The sequence below is a fragment of the Acinonyx jubatus genome, chromosome A1 (genome assembly GCF_027475565.1).
Source record: "Acinonyx jubatus isolate Ajub_Pintada_27869175 chromosome A1, VMU_Ajub_asm_v1.0, whole genome shotgun sequence".
NCBI lineage: Eukaryota > Metazoa > Chordata > Mammalia > Carnivora > Felidae > Acinonyx > Acinonyx jubatus.
In genome coordinates this window covers 87,325,422-87,345,602 of record NC_069380.1, presented here as the reverse complement: position 1 = coordinate 87,345,602, position 20,181 = coordinate 87,325,422, and the positions used below count along the sequence as shown (strand labels likewise).

At 36.4% G+C, this 20,181-nt stretch overlaps 1 pseudogene; it reads left to right on the top strand.

Moving 5' to 3' along the window:
• Positions 1-12,863: 12,863 nt before the first annotated feature.
• On the top strand, positions 12,864-13,773 carry LOC106985202 (putative vomeronasal receptor-like protein 4; annotated as a pseudogene).
• Positions 13,774-20,181: the final 6,408 nt, after the last annotated feature.

Here is a 20,181-nt window from a genome sequence, read left to right as displayed (position 1 = left end):
AATCTTATAAAGAATAAAAAGCTCATAGACACAAAGAATATGTTAATAGTTCCCTGAAAAGGGGTCAGGAGGTGGAAAAAATGGTGGAAGGTGGTCAAAAAGTAGAAACTTCCAGGTACGAGATACATGATTCCTGGGCATGTAATGTGCAGCAGGGTAACTATAGCTAATGATCTTGTCTATTTGAAAGTTGCTAAAAGTTTATTTCTACTACAAGAAAAATTGTAAACATGCATTATGATGAATACTAACGTATTCTGTTGATATTTTCACACTATATACAAATAGTAAATAATTATGCTGTTGTACACCTAAAACAAATGTTATACATCATTTATATCTCAATTAAAACCAAACAAAACCATTATGCAATGTGTAAGAAGATACATTGGGAGAATGTGAATATTTAGTAACATTCAGGATAATAATAGTGATCCTTACGGGGCACATTCTTAGGTTAAAACACTGTGCCCCAGGTTCAACTCACATTATCTCATTTAAACCACAGCAACACTAAACACTTAAAAAAATTAAAAAAAAAAAAGGGGGGGCGCCTGGGTGGCTCAGTCGGTTGAGCGTCCGACTTCGGCTCAGGTCATGATCTCACAGTCCGTGGGTTCGAGCCCCGCGTCGGGCTCTGTGCTGACCACTCAGAGCCTGGATCCTGTTTCAGATTCTGTGTCTCCCTCTCTCTCTGCCCCTCCCCCACTTGCATTCTGTCTCTCTCTGTCTCAAAAATAAATAAACACTTAAAAAAAATTAAAAAAAAAAATAAACCACAGCAACACTAACAAGATCTGCCCACTATGTCATTTTGTAGAGAATGAAACTCCGGCTTACCCAAATTAAGCAATTTTCCCAAGACAGCAAATGGTAGAGCATGGATTCAAACCAAGGTCTTCTGAGTAGTAAAGCTAATTCAGAGCACAAGTCATGAACGTTCCCTAGAAAGAATTCGCCTGAAGCAGGTAACTGCAGGCCCAGGTAGCAGGTCTCTGCAGGGAGGTAAAAGGGAGGGAGTCCAGGAAGTAGAACCACAGGAACTATGCAGCACCCCTGCTGTGAGCATGGTCCCAGGCCCAGGATTGTGGGGGCGCTGTGGGTCTCTTTCAAACTCTGCCCTCACTCCCAACCAACACCGCTCACCTGAGGACCCCAGGCTCAGGAGGATTCTGATTGGCTGGTCCTCTATGACATCATTTGTGCACAGGACATCCTGTATGGGGTGCTACCATGAAGGTATTTGTGACGCAGTCCTCCTTTCTTCGTCCTTGTGCACATGAGCACACACTAGCACACACACATTAGTGTACACTAGTATACACAAGGGTGTACATCAGTACACACTTAGCACACACACTAGATCACACAAGGATGTCTAGCGCATTTTATTGCTCACTAGAACACACCAGCACACAAGCTAGTACTCATACCTGCATAAATCCAAGTATACAGCTATATCACACACTAGTATAAAATTGGCATATATCTGTACACACAGTAGTACGTCCAGTACATACTACTACTCACTAATACACAATAGCATACAATCTATACTCAATTGAGGACAAATACTAGAACACAGCTAGTACACATGCTAGCACAGAGTTTCAAACCTATTACAGAGTGCAGTACACATTTTGGGTCACTGTGTCCAAATGCTGGTGGGTCCATGACCTGCAGGTCTGGGGCCGACTTTAGTCAGAATCCTAGTAACATAACATTTGGGGAGCCTTTATATCTTGGGGAATTCTCTCCTGAGTGAGCAAAGGCTGCCATGACTAAGAACAAGAGAAAAACCTGATGCTCAGAAACTGTCCTGGGGAAGGAAAGCCATAGATACAGCTTTCAGAGTATTGGGTACAAAGCTCAAATTTATACAAATGGCTTTTAACAACAGTAGGGGTAGTGATAAATAACTCTCTGAGAAAGAGTTTGAATTGAAGAATTCCCTCACAATATATGTGGAAGTACATCAAAGTATGAAAAATCTGTGTTTAAATTTGGTGTAGCTGAAGGACGAGACTGAAAGAATTTGCCAGAGCATCAGGTCCCTGGACATGACCCAACATGAGGAGGGACTAGAGAGCAAGTGAGGAGACCTATATCTTTTTATTTTGGATCCTGATAAGGTCCCAATTGTTTATTTCTGCTTCTATTTCCCTTGCTTCCCGAGCCATGTCTACTTAGAAGTTGATGTGGCCGAAGTCAAAGAGGTTGCTGCCTCTTTACTCCTGAAGGAGTTTTATGGTTTCCTGCCTCACATTTAGGTCTTTCATCCATTTTGAATTTATTGTTGTGTATGGTGTAAGAAAGTGGTCCAGGTTCACTCTTCTGCATGTCACTCTCCAGTTTTCCCAGTACCATTTGCTAAAGAAACTGTCTTCTTTCCATTGGATACTCTTTGCTGCTTTGTGAAAATTAGGTTGGCCAGAGATTTGTGGGTCCATTTTTGCATTCTCTATTTTGTTCCATGTTTCTTTTTGTAAGTACCATACTGTCTTGATGATTACAGGTTTGCAATGCAGCTGGAATTCCCAAATTGTGATGCCTCCAGCTTTGGGTTTTTTTTTTTCTTCATCATAACTGTGGCTATTCAGAGTCTTTTCTGGTTCAATACCAGTTTTGTGATGGTTTGTTCTAACTCTGTGAAAACTACTGGTGTTATTTGAATAGGGATTGCACTGAATGTGTAGATTGCTTTGGGTTGTAGATACTATTTAATGTTTGTTCCTCCAATCCATAAACATGGAATGGCTTCCCATTTCTTTGTGTAATCAATTTCTTTCACAAGTGTTTTATAGTTCTCAGGCAATAGATCTTTTACCTCTTTGGGTAGGTTTATTCTTAGACATCTTATTGAACTTGGTGCAGTTGAAAATGGAATCAATTACTTGATTTCTCTCTCCTGCTTCATTATTGTTGTATAGAATTGCAGCAGATTCCAGTATATTGATTTTGTATCCTGTGCCTTTATTGCATTTACATATCCATTCTAGCAATTTTTAAGTGGGGTCTTTCAGTTGTACTTCATAGAGTGTCACGCCATCTGCAAATAGTGAAATGTTGACTTCTTCGCTGATTTTGATGCCTCTTATTTCTTTTTGGTGTCTGATGACTGTGGCTAGGATTTCCATTACTATGTTAAATACCAGTGGTGACAGTTGAGATCCCTGTCTTATTTCTGAATAGAGGAAACGCTCTCAATTTTTCCCCCCATTGAGGATTATATTACCTGTAGGTCTTTCAAATATGGCCTTTGTGCTGTGGAGGTACATTCTCCTTATCTACACTTTATGGTGTATTTTTATCAAGAAATGACACTGTACTTTGCCAAACATTTTTTCTGCATATTTTGAGAGGATCATATGGTTCTTATCCTTTCCTTTATTAATATGTCATACGACGGTGATTTTTTTGTGTGTGAATATTGAACTACCTTTGCAGTAGAGGAATAAAACCCACTTGATTGTGATGAGTGATTTCTTTAAATACACTGTTGGATTAGATTTGCAAGTATTTTCTTGTGAACTCTTGCATCCATGTTCATTAGGGATATTGGCATGCAATTCTCTTTTTTAGTGGACTCTTTGTCTGGTTTTGGAATCAAGGTAGATGATTTACAATGATGGGCTTGTAAAATTAATTTGAATATTTTGTTTCCATTTCTATTTTTTGGGACACCTTGAGAAGAATGGGTATTGATGTTTCTTTAAATGTTTTGTAGAATTCCCTGGAAAGCCATCTGGTCCAGGATTTTTGTTTGCTGGGATATTTTTGATTACTGATTCAGTTTCTTTGCTGGTTATCAGTCAATTCTGTTTTTCTATTTATTCTTGTCCAGTGTTGGTAACTTGTAAGTTTTTATGAACTTATCCATTACTTCCATATTTCCCAATTTTGGCATTAATTTTTCATAATATTCTTGTATAATTTTTGTATTTCTTGATGTTGATTGTGATCTCTGCTCACTCATTCATGATTTTACTTATTTGGTTTCTTTCTCTTTTCTTTTTAGAAGCCTTGAAGGGTGTTTATCAATTTTATTAATTCTTTCAAAGAACCAGCTCTGGTTTCATTGATCTGCTCTACAATGTCTTTCTCTTTGTTTGTTTCTATGTCACTTATTTCTAATTTTTTTTAACGTTTATTTATTTTTGAGAGGCAGAGCACGAGTGGGGGAGGGGCAGAGAGATGGAGACACAGAATCTGAAGAAGGCCCCAGACTCTGAACTGTCAGCACAGATACTAACATGGGGCCTGAACTCAGCATCTGTGAGATCGTGACCTGAGACGAAGTCGGATTGCTTAACCGATGAGGCCATCCAGGAGCCACTATGTCAATGATTTCTGCTCTAGTTTTCATTATTTCCCTTATGCTGGCTTTAGGCTGAGTTTGTGGCTCTTTTTCTCACTCGTTAGGTGTAACTTTAAGTCGTGTACTCAAGATTTTTCTTGCTTCTTGAGGTAGGCCTGTATTGCCAAATACTCACTTTTATGACTGCTTTTGCACCATCCCAAATATTTTGGACTGTTGTGCTTTCATCATCATTTGTTTCCATGTATTTTTTAAAATTTCTGCTGTAATTTCCTGGTTGACCCAGTCATTCTTTCACAGAATGTTGTTTAACCTTCATGTAATTGTGGTCTTTACAAATTTTTACTTGTGTTTGACTTCAAACTTCATATGTCGTGCTTGGAAAATATGCATGGTATGATCTCAATATTTAGTACTTGTTAACATGATTTGTGACCTAGTATGTTATCTATTCGGGAAAATGCCCCATGTGCCCTCAAAAAGAATGTTTGAGGATGGAATGTTCTGAATATACCTGTTAAATCCATTTTGTCCAGGGTCTCCTTCAAAGGCATTGATACCTTGTTAACTTTCTGCTTAGATTATCTGTCCATTGTCATACTTGGGGTGTTAAAATCTCTTCCTATTTTTGTAGTATTGTCATTGAGTTATCTTATGATTGTTATTAATTGTTTTATGCATTTTAGTTCTTTCAAATTGGGGGCATAGATGTTTACAATTTTTGGATTTTCTTTTTAATTAGACTTCTTTAGTATGTTATAGTGTTGTATTTCATCTCTTCTTACAGTCTCGGTTTATAATCTTGTTTCTCTGATAGCAGTATTGCTACTCTGGCTTTCTCTTCACATCTATTTGCATGATAAATGCTCTCCAGCCCCTCACTTTCAATCTTCAGGTGTCTTTAGGTATAAAATGAATGTCTTGTAGGCAACATATCCTTTGGTGTTGTTTCTTACTCATTCTAACACCCTATGTCTTTTGATTGAAGCATGTGTTGTATTTACAATCACAGTGATTGCTGATAGATCTGAATTCAGTGCCATTTTATTACCTGTTTTGTCATTGTTTCTGCAGAGTTTCTGTTTCTTTCTAGTCTTTGTCGTATTTGGTATTCCTTACTCAAAGTGTCCCCTTTAATGTTTATTTCAGTGTTGGTTTGCTGGTCACCAGCTACTTTAACTTTTTTGTCTAGGAAAATCATTATCTCTCCTTCTATTCTGATTGACAGCGTTGGTGGATAGAGTATTTTTGGCTGCATATTTTTCCCATTCAGCATGTTGAATATATCATGCCACTCCAGTTGGCCCAGTTTCTGTGCGGAGGTCTTCTGCTATTATTTGTCTTCCCTCATAAGTTAGGGACTTCTTTTCTATTGCTGCTTTTAGGATGTTTTCATTATCTCTATATTTTACCATTTCTACTATGATATGTCTTGGTGTTTACCTGCTTTTATTGATTTTGTTGGGACTTCTCTGTGCCTCTTGAATTTGGATGTCTCACATTAAGAATGTCTTCAGCTATAATTTCTTTTTGGTATAATTGTAAATGTTTGTTTTTTTGTTTGTTTTCTTTCTGCTACATCATTATGAGTGTATGGAAATACAACACATTCCTGTATATTAATTGTTTATTCTATAACTTTACTGAATTATTTTTCAGTTCTAATATTTTTCAATTCAATTTTAAATTCTTTTCTTTCAGCTACATCATTATGAGTGTAAAAAATGCAACATATTCCTGCATATTAGTGGCATATCTACATTTTTTATGCATACATTTTCAGTTCTAATAATTTTTAGATGGATTCATTAAGGTTTTTATATATAGTGTCATGTCATCTGAAAATTGCAATTTTTTGTTATTCCTTACAAATTTGGATGACATTTCTATCTGATTCTTTTCTTATTACTGTGGTTACCACTTTTGGTACTAGTTTACACAGAAGTGGTGAAACTGGATATTTGTGCTTCCTTCCTGATCTTGGTGTAAAGGTTTTTACTTTTTCAACATTGAGTATGATATTACCACTCTGATTTTCTCATATGGCCTTTTTCATGTTGAGGTATGTTCTTTCTAAATTCATTTTGTTGTGCCTTATTATAATGAATAGGTTGTATTTTGTCAAATGCTTTTTCTGCATCTATAGAGATGAATATATGGTTTTTACCCTTCATGATTTTAATGTCATTTATCACATTGAAGTTGGAAACACCAAATGCATCACTAAAATAAGTTACAGTGGATAACAGCTAATGATTTTTAAAATTTAATATTGAATATGTTTTGGTGAAACCTGTTGAGGAATACTTGCATATAATGGTTTTCATATCTGTGTAATACTGGCCTTTTGAAATCAATTTGAAAGTTTTCATTTATGCTCTATTTTCGTTTAGTAGATTGAGAATAGTTATTAACTTTTTTTTTTAAGTGTTTGATAGAATTCCCCTGTGAAGCCATCTGAACCTGGACTTTGCTTTGCTTGGGTGATTTTTGATTACGGATTCAATTTTATTACTGGTAAACAGTCTGTTCCAATTTTCTATTTTCCAATTTATCTATTCCTTCTAGTTTGTCTAGTTATTAGCATATAATTTGTCTCTATATTATTTTATATTTCTTTGCACTTAAGTGATTCTGTTGTTATTTTAGCTTCTTGACTCATTTTATTTCTTTTTTAATGTTTAATTTAGTTTTGAAAGATACAGTGACCAGGGTAGAAGAAGGGGGGGGGGGAACAGAGGATCCAAAGTGGGCTCCGCACTGACAGCAGCAACCAATGTGAGGCTCAGACTCACAAACCATAAAGACCATTACCTGAGCCAAAGTCTGATGTTCAACCAACTGAGCCACCTGATTTTATTTTTTCGAGTCTTCTTTTTTCAGTCTGGCTGAAGTTTTTGTTTTGTTTTTTTTTCAGTTGTGCTTATTTTTTCAAAGAACAACCTCTTGATTTCATTGATATTGTCTTTTTTTTCTTTTAATTTATATTATTAGTGTATGGAAACCAATTTGACAATAAATTTCATATTAAAAAAATAAAAAATGCATCCATTTAACCAAAAAAAAATAGTAGATTTTTGTTGAATTTCACAACCAGGAAATGCCGGGTCTTTCATTTGTGGCCTGGTACACCCTCAAGTGGCAGATGGAGAGACTTCCCCTTCATTCTCATTGTGCAATAAATGTTAGATTTTAATGGCTTTATATTTTATATTTGAACAGTCATTTATATTCACAGAAAAAATAAGGGTAAGGTATAGAGATTTTCAATATACTTTCTGCTTCCACACATGCAGCTTCCACCAGAACCCACATACTCTACCTGAGTGGTACATTATTTCCAATAGATAAACCTACACTGATACATTATAATCAACAAAAGTCCAGAGGTTACATTATTGTTCATTCTTAGTGTTGCGTGTGTGTGTGTGTGTGTGTGTGTGTGTGTGTGTTTGGAAAAAAAGTATATTGAGTTGTATGGATCTTTATAGAATTACAGATTCTAAAAGTCCTCTGTATGCAAAATATTCCCCTCTCTCCTTTTCCAACCACTGATCCTATTGTTTTCTCTGCAGTTTTGCTTTTCCCAGAGGTCTTGTAGTTGGAATCACACAGATGCAGCCTTGTTATTGGATTATTTAAAAAACTATCCCAATATCAGATGTTTTTTGATAGTGAAAATGGGCCACAAAAACAGCAATATTGATAAGGATTAAGATTAAACTTAGTTATAAGAAGTTGTTCTTGATGGGTATTACAAAAACAAACACGTGGTAAGATTCTAGAGTTGTTTCCTTATTGCTGACTGTGTGAAATAAGATGAGAAGAAACAACTGAAGAGACTTGGAGTTGGGAGTGACAGAATAGTCCACCACAAGAGCCTACAAGTTTGTGTCAAACAAGATACTTTGGCGAGGAGAGTGTATACCTCAACCCTAAATGCTGCTTGAATGGAGATTCACTTTTAACATTTACTAAGTACAACTGACCAAACAGTTGGAGGAGGCTGTTAGAAAGCAGGCTACAAATTTCTCACCATGCAGCTGCCCTGGCAGAGTGCTGAAATCCCTATAAAAGGATTACTTCAGGACACTGCGGTGGCTCAGTCAGTTAAGTGTCCAACTCTTTACTTCAGCTCAGGTCTTGATTTCACAGTTTGTGAGACCAAGCCCTGCATCAGGCACTCTGCTGCATACTTGGGATTCTCTCTCTCCCTCTCTCTATGCCCCTCCTTTCTCTCACTCTTAAAAATAAATAAATAAAAGTTACAGAAATAATTAATTCTCCCAAATTAAATGGAGGAGACACTACTCATTCCCACAAATGTGCTGTATCACCTAGCTAGGAACTTGAGACCAATTTAGAATATATGTGAAGACTGCCAAAACCTTCCAACCATCAGTTACATTGGACAATCTGCTACTGTGTTCTGGTTATTTGAAATTAACATTATTGAAAGACTTTGGGTCTTTCCGATGCTGAAACCATAACTTTCCCTAGAAAGTTATCTAGGGAAATGATCTTACATGTAGAATTTGGAACCCAGATGTTTCCATTATTATCCAGGAAGTAGGAGATTTCACTTTTCCCTATAGTGTCTGCCCCTCCTACAAATCCCAAAGCTAAGGCTGTACTGCTTCTACAGGTGAAATGACATTTATGGACATGGGGGAGATGAGCTGAGAACATCCCTTCCCTATAACTTCTTCTTGTCCCATCTCTCACAAACAGTCTCACTCTAAAGTCTCATTTGGGTAAGTGACTATTTCTCAGCTTCATTAACAGTAAGTGTTCAAGACTCAGAAGGGAGGTGAGATGAGGCATGATTTTTGGTTGAAATATTAGAATATTCATAGCTTCAGTCTTACAACTTATTGAATTATAACTACCATCAGTTGATATTTCCAGGTTAAAGGTGAATTTAATTAATGTTATTAGAGTATACAATTATATACTTATAGAATGACATTTGTGTGCATATCATGTTCCATTTCAAATTTGAATGCATTTTACTTTTTCTCACTTTGCCTGCTTATTCCTTTCTCCAGGATTTCAGAGAATTAAATAGCTTAAAAGAATGATATCTTTGTCATCATTCATCATGTTTCCCTCTGCACCCTGTACTCTTTCAATTGCCAGAAAGCAGCAGATGCTTTCCAGTTACTTAATGGTATCTGATGATTAGCATACTAATTATTTTGACATTAGTACCTTTTACAAAAACATGTTCTTTTACAAAAAAGTGTTCTTTTTTAATTTTTCAAATGTTCAGCTCTGTTTCTCATGGTGTCACTATCACTACTGAACCAACCAACTTACCTGCACCTTTTCACTTACAATTCTCATAAGGACTTTAAGCTATAAATAACTAGACATAGGTTTTGTGGTTCATTTTTAAGAGTATGGTAAAACTAAGGAGAAATGTGATGCTATTGACTGAAACAATAATACAAAAGAAGATGGGATGTGATTTTTTTCATATAGATTATACAGCGTGTGTGTGTGTGTGTGTGCATGCGCACACGTGCATGTGGCAGTCTAGAAAGCACTGTATAAATATTATATAATTTATTGGATAATAGAACTTCGAATGAAAGATTTTTTATAATTGTAAGGAAATACATTTTATAAAACTTTATTTTCTCCTATATAACATAATCTACTGAGAAATATCACTTGGGTTGTTGCAAATGATTTCTTCCTTTCATTTCCCCTTATTATTTCAGACATTTGATGTCAGTCCAAAGAACTTATGATGGGTGTTTGTGCCAGGTTTATTTAAGGGTGATATTTACTCACCATTATCTATGATTATGTACATAATTTTGGCTTAAAATATTCAAAATACCCTCAAGTAAGAGCGTACACATTAGAGTGAACTTCATCTGCCTTATCCGTCTTCCAGGACTGTTTAGTGTTTGCACCCTCTACCCCAGGAAGAACTAATTATCTCTCTTCAGACTGAGTACTGAGATGTGCATTTAGATTTAGAGGTTTTCAATATTTGTGCTAAGACCAAGTTCCTTTTTATGTACTCACCAATCAAATATACATATTTTTTAAATATTTCATTTCTACAGATAGAATCCATGTCTTCCAAATCCCATTATTTTTCCTTGGTAGGGTTTTCAGATTTATTGAATATAATCACAGGATGCAGGAACTGAAATTCAGAAAAGTGGCAGTGACTTTTTGGACCACTATATATTACTTGCATACATGCATTTAATATGTGTATGCAATAGTTGGTATATACATCTACTAAAATAATTATTCATCATTTTTATGATAATTAAATTTAACTGAATGTCTTACACTTGATTGTCCAACTCAAACCTATGGCAAACATGGTAATTTCTTATCTAGGCTCAACACCAAAACCATTGAGAGTGTCACGGTGGGGGGATGGCAGAGAACATTATGTATCTACTCAGCAGAAATACACCTTTTCAGTATGTGATAGCCATTTACAGAAAGCAGGCATGACTTAGAGGTGGTCAGCCATATATTCCATAAGCTGGTAAAATATTAAAAGTTATATATATATATTTTATTGAATATAATTTATTATCTCTTTTGGGGGGATACATGTCTTATATCTTTAAAATTCATATACATTAAGTAAGTAATTATACATACATACTAGTGGCCAACAGCCAAATGTTCCTTTACTGACGCTGGACTATGATCCCTACAATTTGGATATCATTGTGCCTTTAAGGCAATATAGCCTAATAGATCAGGCCTAGTCTCTAGGGCCTAATATGACAGCATAACCCAAGTGTTCTGTGGTATAGATATATATTTGTGGCAACTATTAGTTTTTTGTTTCTGACTTTGAAGATAAATTTGTCACATAATAAACATTTGGAAACAGCCATTTAATCGAATGTGCAATTACTGCTTTATAAAATCCCATATATCATGTGATTATAGAACATTTTTTTTACCTCAGCAATGACATTCTGAGTTTCACCCAAGAACACTCACTCTCAAAATATCTTCATTGAGAACAAAGGTGAGTACTCCTTTCAATAGAAGAATAAATAGAATAAGTAGTACAGCTAAATATTTTAATCCCTGTATCACATTATTTGGGTAAAATAATTATGCTTACATACAGGGCAAATACCATAATAAATAATTGCAAAATTATTCAGTGACATTTTACAAAGTATTCTGATGCTGGAAATATCAGCATATTTTTTAATTGGGACATTTTTACATATGTTCATTTATTTATTTTCAGAGACAGTGAGTGTGTGACAGTTGGTGAGGGGAGAGAGAGGTAGAGAGAGAATCCCAAGCACGCTCTGAGCTGTCAGTGCAGAGGCTTACACAGGAATCACTCACAACCCTGAGATCATGACCAGAGCTGAAATCAATCAAGAGTCAGACCGTTAACTGACTGAGTCACCCAGGCACCCCTATTGGAGGATTTTTAATGGTGTGGGAGGATATCCTCATATTAAATGAAATCCTTTGAAAATATCTCCATGCAAACATTTTAAAACAACTTTGTGGACATCATAAACTGGATAATCATGTATTTGTCTTCTTGTCCACTTGAAAATTGAGAAATGGTCTTCAGCAATTCCCTACTGATATAAAAAGAGATTACAAAATGAATCACTGTGATGAAAATAAAAGGGAATGTGGCAGGTTCAACCTGAATAAAAATTTTAATAAGATTTGGAATAAAATAGTTATTCTTATCCTCTGGTATGTCTATATGCAAATCCCCATATCCCTGATATGAATACATTAGGTTGTATGTCAATGAGAATTAAGATTACTGGTAAAAAGATGATTAATAATAATCTGATTTTAAGGTGAGATTATGCTGAATTATCAAAATAGACCAAATGTAATCATGATGATCTCTAAATGTGGAAGGAGGAAGAAGAAAAAGTGTCACAGAATGTGATGGAAGACTTGCCTGGGCATAATTTTTTCCCAATTATTTGTTTGGTAATTCTTTCCCCATTAGCATAAAATTTATAACAGTTCAACTATATGAACACCTATGCATACTTTATATGGCTATTAGTATTCTTGGTGCTGAATATGAGACAGGGCAATGGAGGAAAGGTAAGAACAACTTTCTAAAAAAGAAATGAATGTACTGTAGGAGTATGGGGAATGGGTACATCATCCTGGCATGAATATGGATATGAGTTCTTTCTCTTTGTCCCCCACCCCGCCTCCCTCTCTTTTCTTCTCTCTCTCCCAAGTTAGATGATGCATATATTATAGAATATAGATAGATATATGATGGATAGATAGATAGATAGATTGATAGAATGATAGATATAGGAAGATGACAGATAGGTAGGTATGTATATAATATACACATAGTAAAATTGGTGTACAAATAATGTTGAGACTGTATTCCTAAGATTTTATACAACATAGGTTTACTGATTAAACGAGTAAAATAAAAATTGTGGTGATGATTTTGACAAGAAAATGAATCACATTGATGATGTAAAGTGTAATTTTTTTCAGATACACAAAAGGATCTATTTTTTTGGCTACTGTGATGATGACATATTCCATTTATATTACTATTAAGATAGGCCAAATTTTACACATTAGTATTGTAATTTTTGCCAACACCTTCCTGCTTCTCTTCCACATCTTCATGCTCCTTCTGGATTACAGGCCTAAGCCTTCTGAAATGACCATCTATCCCTTGGCTCTTGTCCACATACTAAAACTCTTCCCTGCACTGTTTTTAATGTCTACAGACATATTTGAAGTACTGAACATTCTAAGTGATTTCAAATTCAAGGCTTTATTCTGTATGATCAGGGAGACACGGGGTCTCTCCTTGAGCACCACCTGTCGCCTCGGCATGTTCAAGGCCATCATCATCAGCCCTAGCACCTCCTGGTTGGCCAGCTTTAAACATACGTGCAAAAAGTACATCTTCCATTCTTTTATCATCTTATGGTTTCTCAGTTTGTCTCTCATTAGTAACTGCATCTTGTATACTGCTGCTCCTTCTAAAGTGACCCAGAGCAGTCTACTGCGTGTCAGTAAATACTTCTCACTTTCTCACCTAAACTCCATCATCAGGGAACCGTTTTTCACTTTTTTAATATCCAGGGATGGTTGTTTGTTGGAGGCATGCTGCTCTCAAGTGCATACATTATGATTCTCTTGTGCAGTCATCAGAGGCAGTGCCAGCACCTCTCCTCAAGAGTCTCCCCCTAGAGAAGGGCCACCCAAACCATCCTGCTGTTGGCGAGTTTCTTTGTGGTCATGTATTAGGTGGGCGTCATTATCTCCTTCTCCTCCACTCTGTTATGGGCACATGACACGTTCATTCTGGATGTCCAGAAGCATGTGCCAATGTCTATGCCACTGTCAGTGCATTGGTGCTAACAAGTTCTAATAAAATAATAAAAAATGTGATTCAAAAGTATGGGAAAATTACAATCAAGTTATAAGTACATATTCTGAAAATCGTTATCTATAACTGATTATTTTGATTTTATTCAAATTATGGAGTGTTTATATATAATATTTAAATGTAATTTTAATTTATATGTAATTGAAAGTTTTACTGTATCTAAATATTTTTCAAACCTCTGTTACCAAGTACCCTCGAGTTTCTTAGTATAGTATCAAGGAGGATTTGATATTCCCATGTGTTGACAATTCCTTTATCTTTCGTTTTATTTCTCAAACACCCTTAAGGAAAATTTTTCTGTATACAAGAGAAATACACTCTAAAGCATGACTATTGTACTTTAGTACAATGCTAGTAATTACCTATTGGTAATGCAACATTTGAAAATTCTATTTACTCTTTTTAGTTCAAGATATTTAGCTGTGCATTTAATTTTAATTAAGCAAGACTTTTCTAACACTATATTTATTTATGTGTGTTCTGGCACCTATTAAGGCTGCAGAGTGTACTCTCACCTCTGTAGGTTTTCTAATTTATTTTTCTCTGCTTTAAAACGCTGTGCTTTTTAATGTTTTTGTTGTAATTTCTTTTGTTTACACAATTTGATTAAGATTTCTGGTGAGTATCTTTATCTGCTTTTGTTGCAATGCATTTCTTTTTTATAACATCATGCCTAGTTTTTAAATTAGAAATTTATAATCATCATTTCTTTAATTTTGCTTTATTATTTTGTATAGACTAGTGAAACAATTAAATGATTCTTATTTCTTCCCATTCTGATCTTCATATTTCATCGTGACAACTCTATTCTCCATAAATGTTCTCTATTTATGTCTTTAGCTTCAATATTTTTGTTCAATATCTAGTATATTATTTCTCTCATCAACTCAGACTAATATAATTAACTACTATATTGTGTACTAAATTGAATTATTTAATTTTCTTTTTTTGTATTTTTTAATATGAATTTTATTGTCAAATTGATTTCCATACAACACCCAGTGCTCATCCCAACAGGTGCCCTCCTCAAAGCCCATAACTCACTTTCCCCTCCCTCCCACCCCCCATCAACCTTCAGTTTATTCTCAGTTTTTAAAAGTCACTTATGGTTTGGCTCCCTCCCTCTCTAACTTTTTTTTCCTTCCCCTCCCCCATGGTCTTCTGTTAAGTTTCTCAGGATCCACATAAGAGTGAAAACATATGGTATCTGTCTTTCTCTGTATGGCTTATTTCACTTAGCATGACACTCTCCAGTTCCATCCACGTTGCTACAAAAAGCCATATTTCATTCTTTCTCATTGCCAAGTAGTATTACATTGTGTATATAAACCACAATTTCTTTATCCATTCATCAGTTGATGGATATTTAGTCTCTTTCCATAATTTGGCCATTGTTGAAAGTGCTGCTATAAACATTGGGGTACAATGTCCCTATGTATCAGCACGCCTGTATCCCTTGGGTAAATTCCTAGCGGTGCTATTGCTGGGTCATAGGATAGACCCATTTTTAATTTTTTTGAGGAACCTCCACACTGTTTTCCAGAGCGGCTTCACCAGTTTGCATTCCTACCAGCAGTGCAAGAAGGCTCCCTTTTCTCCACATCCTCTCCAGCATCTATAGTCTCCTGATTTGTTCATTTAGCCACTCTGACTGGTGTGAGGGGGTATCTCAGTGTGGTTTTGATTTGTATTTCCCTGATGAGGAATGACATTGAGCATCTTTTTATGTGCCTGTTGGCCATCTGGATGTCTTCTTTAGAGAAGTGTCTATTCATGTTTTCTGCCCATTTGTTCACTGAATTACTTGTTTTTTGGGTGTGGAGTTAGGTGAGTTCTTTATAGATTTTGGATACTAGCCCTTTGTCCGATATATCATTTGCAAATATCTTTTCCATCAGTTGCCTTTTAGTTTTGTTGATTGTTTCCTTTGCAATGCAGAAGCTTTTTATCTTCATGGGGTCCCAATAGTTCATTTTGCTTTTAATTCCCTTGTCTTTGGGGATGTGTCAAGTAAGAAATTGCTGTGACTGAGGTCACAGAGGTTTTTTTCCTGCTTTCTCCTCTAGGGTTTTGATGGTTTCCTGTCTCACATTCAGGTCCTTTATCCATTTTGAGTTTATTTTTGTGAATGGTGTGAGAAAGTGGTCTAGTTTCAACCTTCTGCATGTTGCTGTCCAGTTCTCCCAGCACCATTTCTTAAATACACTGTCTTTGTTGCATTGGATATTCTTTCCTGCTTTGTCAAATATTAGCTGGCCATCCTTTTGTGGGTCCAATTCTGGAGTCTCTATTCTATTCCATTGGTCTATGTGTCTGCTTTTGTGCCAATACCATGCTGTCTTGATGATGACAGCTTTGTAGTAGAGGCTAAAGTCTGGGATTGTGATGCTTCCCACTTTGGTCTTCTTCTTCAATATTACTTTGGCTATTCAGGGTCTTTTGTGGTTCATACAAATTTTAGGATTCTTTGTTCTAGCTTCGAGAAGAATGCTGGTGCAATTTTGATTGGGATTGCATTGAATGTGTAGATTGCTTTGGTAGTGTTGCCATTTTAACAATATTTATTCTTCAAATCCATGAGCATGGAAGGTTTTTCCATTTCTTTATATCTTCTTCAATTTCCTTCATAAGCTTTCTATAGTTTTCAGCACACAGATCTTTTACATCTTTGGTTAGGGTTTATTCCTAGGCATTTTATGATTCTTTGTGCATTTGTGAATGGGATCAGTTTCTTTATTTGTCTTTCTCTTGCTTCCTTATTAGTGTATATGAATGAAACTGATTTCTGTACATTGATTTTGTATCCTGCAATTTTGCTGAATTCATGTATTAGTTCTAGTAGACTTTGGTGGAGTCTATCGGGTTTTCCATGTATAATACCATGTCATCTGAAAAAGTGAAAGCTTGACTTCATCATTGCCAATTTTGATGCCTTTGATTTCCTTTTGTTGTCTGATTGCTGATGCTAGAACTTCCAACAGTATGTTAAACAACAATGGTGAGAGTGGACATCCCTGTCATGTTCCTGATCTCAGGGGGAAAGCTCTCAATTTTCCCTATTGAGGATGATATTAGCTGTGGGCTTTTCATAAATGGCTTTGAGGATGATTAAGTATGTTCCTTCTATCCTGACTTTCTTGAGGGTTTTTATTAAGAAAAGAGGCTGAATTTTTTCAAATGCTTTTTCTGCATCGTTTGACAGGATCATATAGTTCTTTTCTTTTCTTTTGTTAATGTGATGTATCACATTGATTGAGTTGCCAATGTTGAACAAGTCTGCAGCCCAGGAATGAATCCACTTGATCATGGTGAATAATCCTTTTTATATGCTGTTGAATTCGATTTGCTAGTACCTTATTGAGAATTTTTGCATCCATATCCATCAGGGATATTGGCCTGTAGTTCTCTTTTTTGACTGGGTCTCTGTCTGGTTTAGGATTCAAAGTAATGCTGGCTTCATACAATGAGTCTGGAAGTTTTCCTTCTCTTTCTATTTTTTGGAACAGCTTGAGAAGGATAGGTATTATCTCTTCTTTAAATGTCTGGTAGAATTCCCCAGGGAAGCCATCTGGTCCTGGACTCTTATTTGTTGGGGGATTTTTAAAAATATTTTTAATGTTTATTTATTTTTGAGAGAGAGAGAGATAGAGCATGAGCAGAGGAGGGACAGAGAGAGAGGGAGACACAGAATCAGGAGCAGGCTCCAGGCTCTGAGCTGTCAGCACAGAGCCTCACGTGGGGCTTCAACTCACAATCTGCAAGATCATGACCTGAGCCGGAGTTGGACACTTAACCGACTGAGCCACCCAGGTGCCACAATTGGGAGATTTTTGATGAACTGATTAAATTTCTTCGCTGGTTATGGGTCCATTCAAGTTTTCTATTTCCTCCTGATTGAGTTTTGGAAGTGTGTGGGTGTTTAGGAATTTGTCCATTTCTTCCAGGTTGTCCAGTTTGTTGGCATATAGTTTTTCATAGTGTTCCCTGATAATTGCTTGTATTTCTGAGGGATTGGTTGTAATAATTCCATTTTCATTCTTGTTTTTATCTATTTGGGTCATTTCCCTTTTCTTTTTGAGAAGGGTGGTTAGAGGTTTATCAATTTTGTTTATTTTTTCAAAAAAAAACAACTCTTGGTTTCGTTGATCTGCTCTACAGATTTTTTAGATTCTATATTGTTTATTTATGCTCTGATCTTTATTATTTCTCTTCTTCTGCTGCGTTTAGGGTATCTTTGCTGTTCTTCTATTTCTTTTAGGTGTGTTGTTAGATTTTGTATTTGGGATTTTTCTTGTTTCTTGCAATGTATTCCTCTCAGCAGTGACTTCGCTGCATCCCAAAGCATTTGGATTGTTGTATTTTCATTTTCATTTGTTTCCATATATGTTTTTAAATTTCTTCTCTAATTGCCTGGTTGACCCATTCATTCTTTAGTAGGGTGTACTTTAACCTCCATGCTTTTGGAGGTTTTCCAGACTTTTTCCTGTGGTTGATTTCAAGCTTCATATCATTGTGGTCTGAAAGTGTGCATGGTATGATCTCAATTCTTTAATACTTATGAAGGGCTGTTTTGTTACCCAGTATGTGATCTATCTTGGAGAATGTTCCATGTGCACTCGAGAAGAAAGTATATTCTGTTGCTTTGGGATGCAGAGTTCTAAATATATCTGTCAAGTCCATCTGATCCAATGCATCATTCAGAGCCCTTGTTTCTTTATTGATCCTGTGTCTAGATGACCTATCCATTGTTGTAAGTGGAGCATTAAAGTCCCCTGAAGTTACCTCATTCTTATTAATAAGATTGCTTATGTTTGTGATAATTATATATATTTGAGGGTTCCCATATTTGGTGCATAGACATTTATAATTGTTAGCTCTTCCTGATGGATAGACCCTGTAATTATTCTATAATGTCCTTCTTCATCTCTTGTTACAACCTTTAATTTAAAGTCTAGTTTGTCTGATATAAGTATGGCTACTCCAGCTTTCTTTTGACTTCCAGTAGCATGATAGATAGTTCTCCATCCCCTCACTTTCAATCTGAAGGTGTCCTCAGGTCTAAAATGAGTCTCTTGTAGACAGAAATAGATGGGTCTTATTTTTTATCCATTCTGATACCCTATGTCTTTTGGTTGGAGCATTTAGTCCATTTACATTCAATGTTATTATTGAAAGATATAGGTTTAGAGTCATTGTGATGGCTGTAGGTTTCATGCTTGTAGTGATGTCTGTGGTACTTTGTGGTCCTTGCAACATTTCCCTCACAGAATCCCCCTTAGGATCTTTTGTAGGGCTGGTTTAGTGTTGATGAATTCCTTCAGGTTTTCTTTGTTTGGGAAAACCTTTATCTCTCCTATTCTGAATGACAGACTTGCTGGATGAAGGATTCCCAGCATTCCTTTCAGGCCTGCCAAGTTTCAGTAGATAGGTCTGCCACTACTCTTATGGGTCTACCTTTGTAAGTTAGGGCCTGTTTATCCCTAGCTGCTTTCAGATTTTTCTGTTTATCCTTGTATTTTGCCAGTTTCACTATGATATGTCGTGCAGAAGATCCATTCAAGTTACGTCCAAAGGGAGTTCTCTGTGCCTCTTGGATTCCAATGCCTTTTTCCTTCCCAGATCAGGGAAGTTCTCAGCTATGATTTGTTCAAGTACACCTTCAGCCCCTTTCTCTTGCTTCTTCTTCTTCTGTAATTCCTATGATGCAGATATTGTTCCGTTTGATTGCATCACTTAGTTCTCTAATTCTCCCCTCATACTCCTGGATTTTTTTAGTCTGTCTTTTTCTCAGCTTCCTCTTTTTCCATAATTTTATCTTCTAATTCACCTATTCTCCCCTCTGCCTCTTCAATCCGTGCTATGGCTGCCTCCATTTTATTTTGCATCTCACTTATAGCATTTTTTAGCCCTTATGACTATTTCTTAGTCCCTTGATCTGTAGCAATAGATTCTCTGCTCTCCTCTATGCTTTTTTCAAGCCCAGCAATCAATTTTATGATGATTATTCTAAATTCTTGTTCCATTGTATTGCTTAAATTGGTTTTGATCAATTCGTTAGTTGTTGCTACTTCCTGGAGTTTCTTTTGGGGACAATTCTTCCATTTTGTCATTATGGATAGTCCCTGTGGTGGCTCCAAACTGCAGGGCACTTCCCATATGCTGTCTGGAGTAACTTGTGTTGGTGGGCGGGGTGGCAGTCAGATCCGATGTCTGCCCCCAGCCCACCGTTGGGACCACAGTCAGACTGTTGTGTACCTTATCTTCCCCTCTCCCAGGGACAGGACTCACTGTGGAGTGGTGTGGCCCCTGTCTGGGCTACTTGCACACCACCAGGCTTGTGGTGTTGCTTCAATGGGATCTGGCGTATTAGCTGGGGTGGATCCACAAGGTGCACAGGGGCGGGAGGGGCAGGCATAGCTCGCTTTGCCACCGGTGGTCCCCTGCA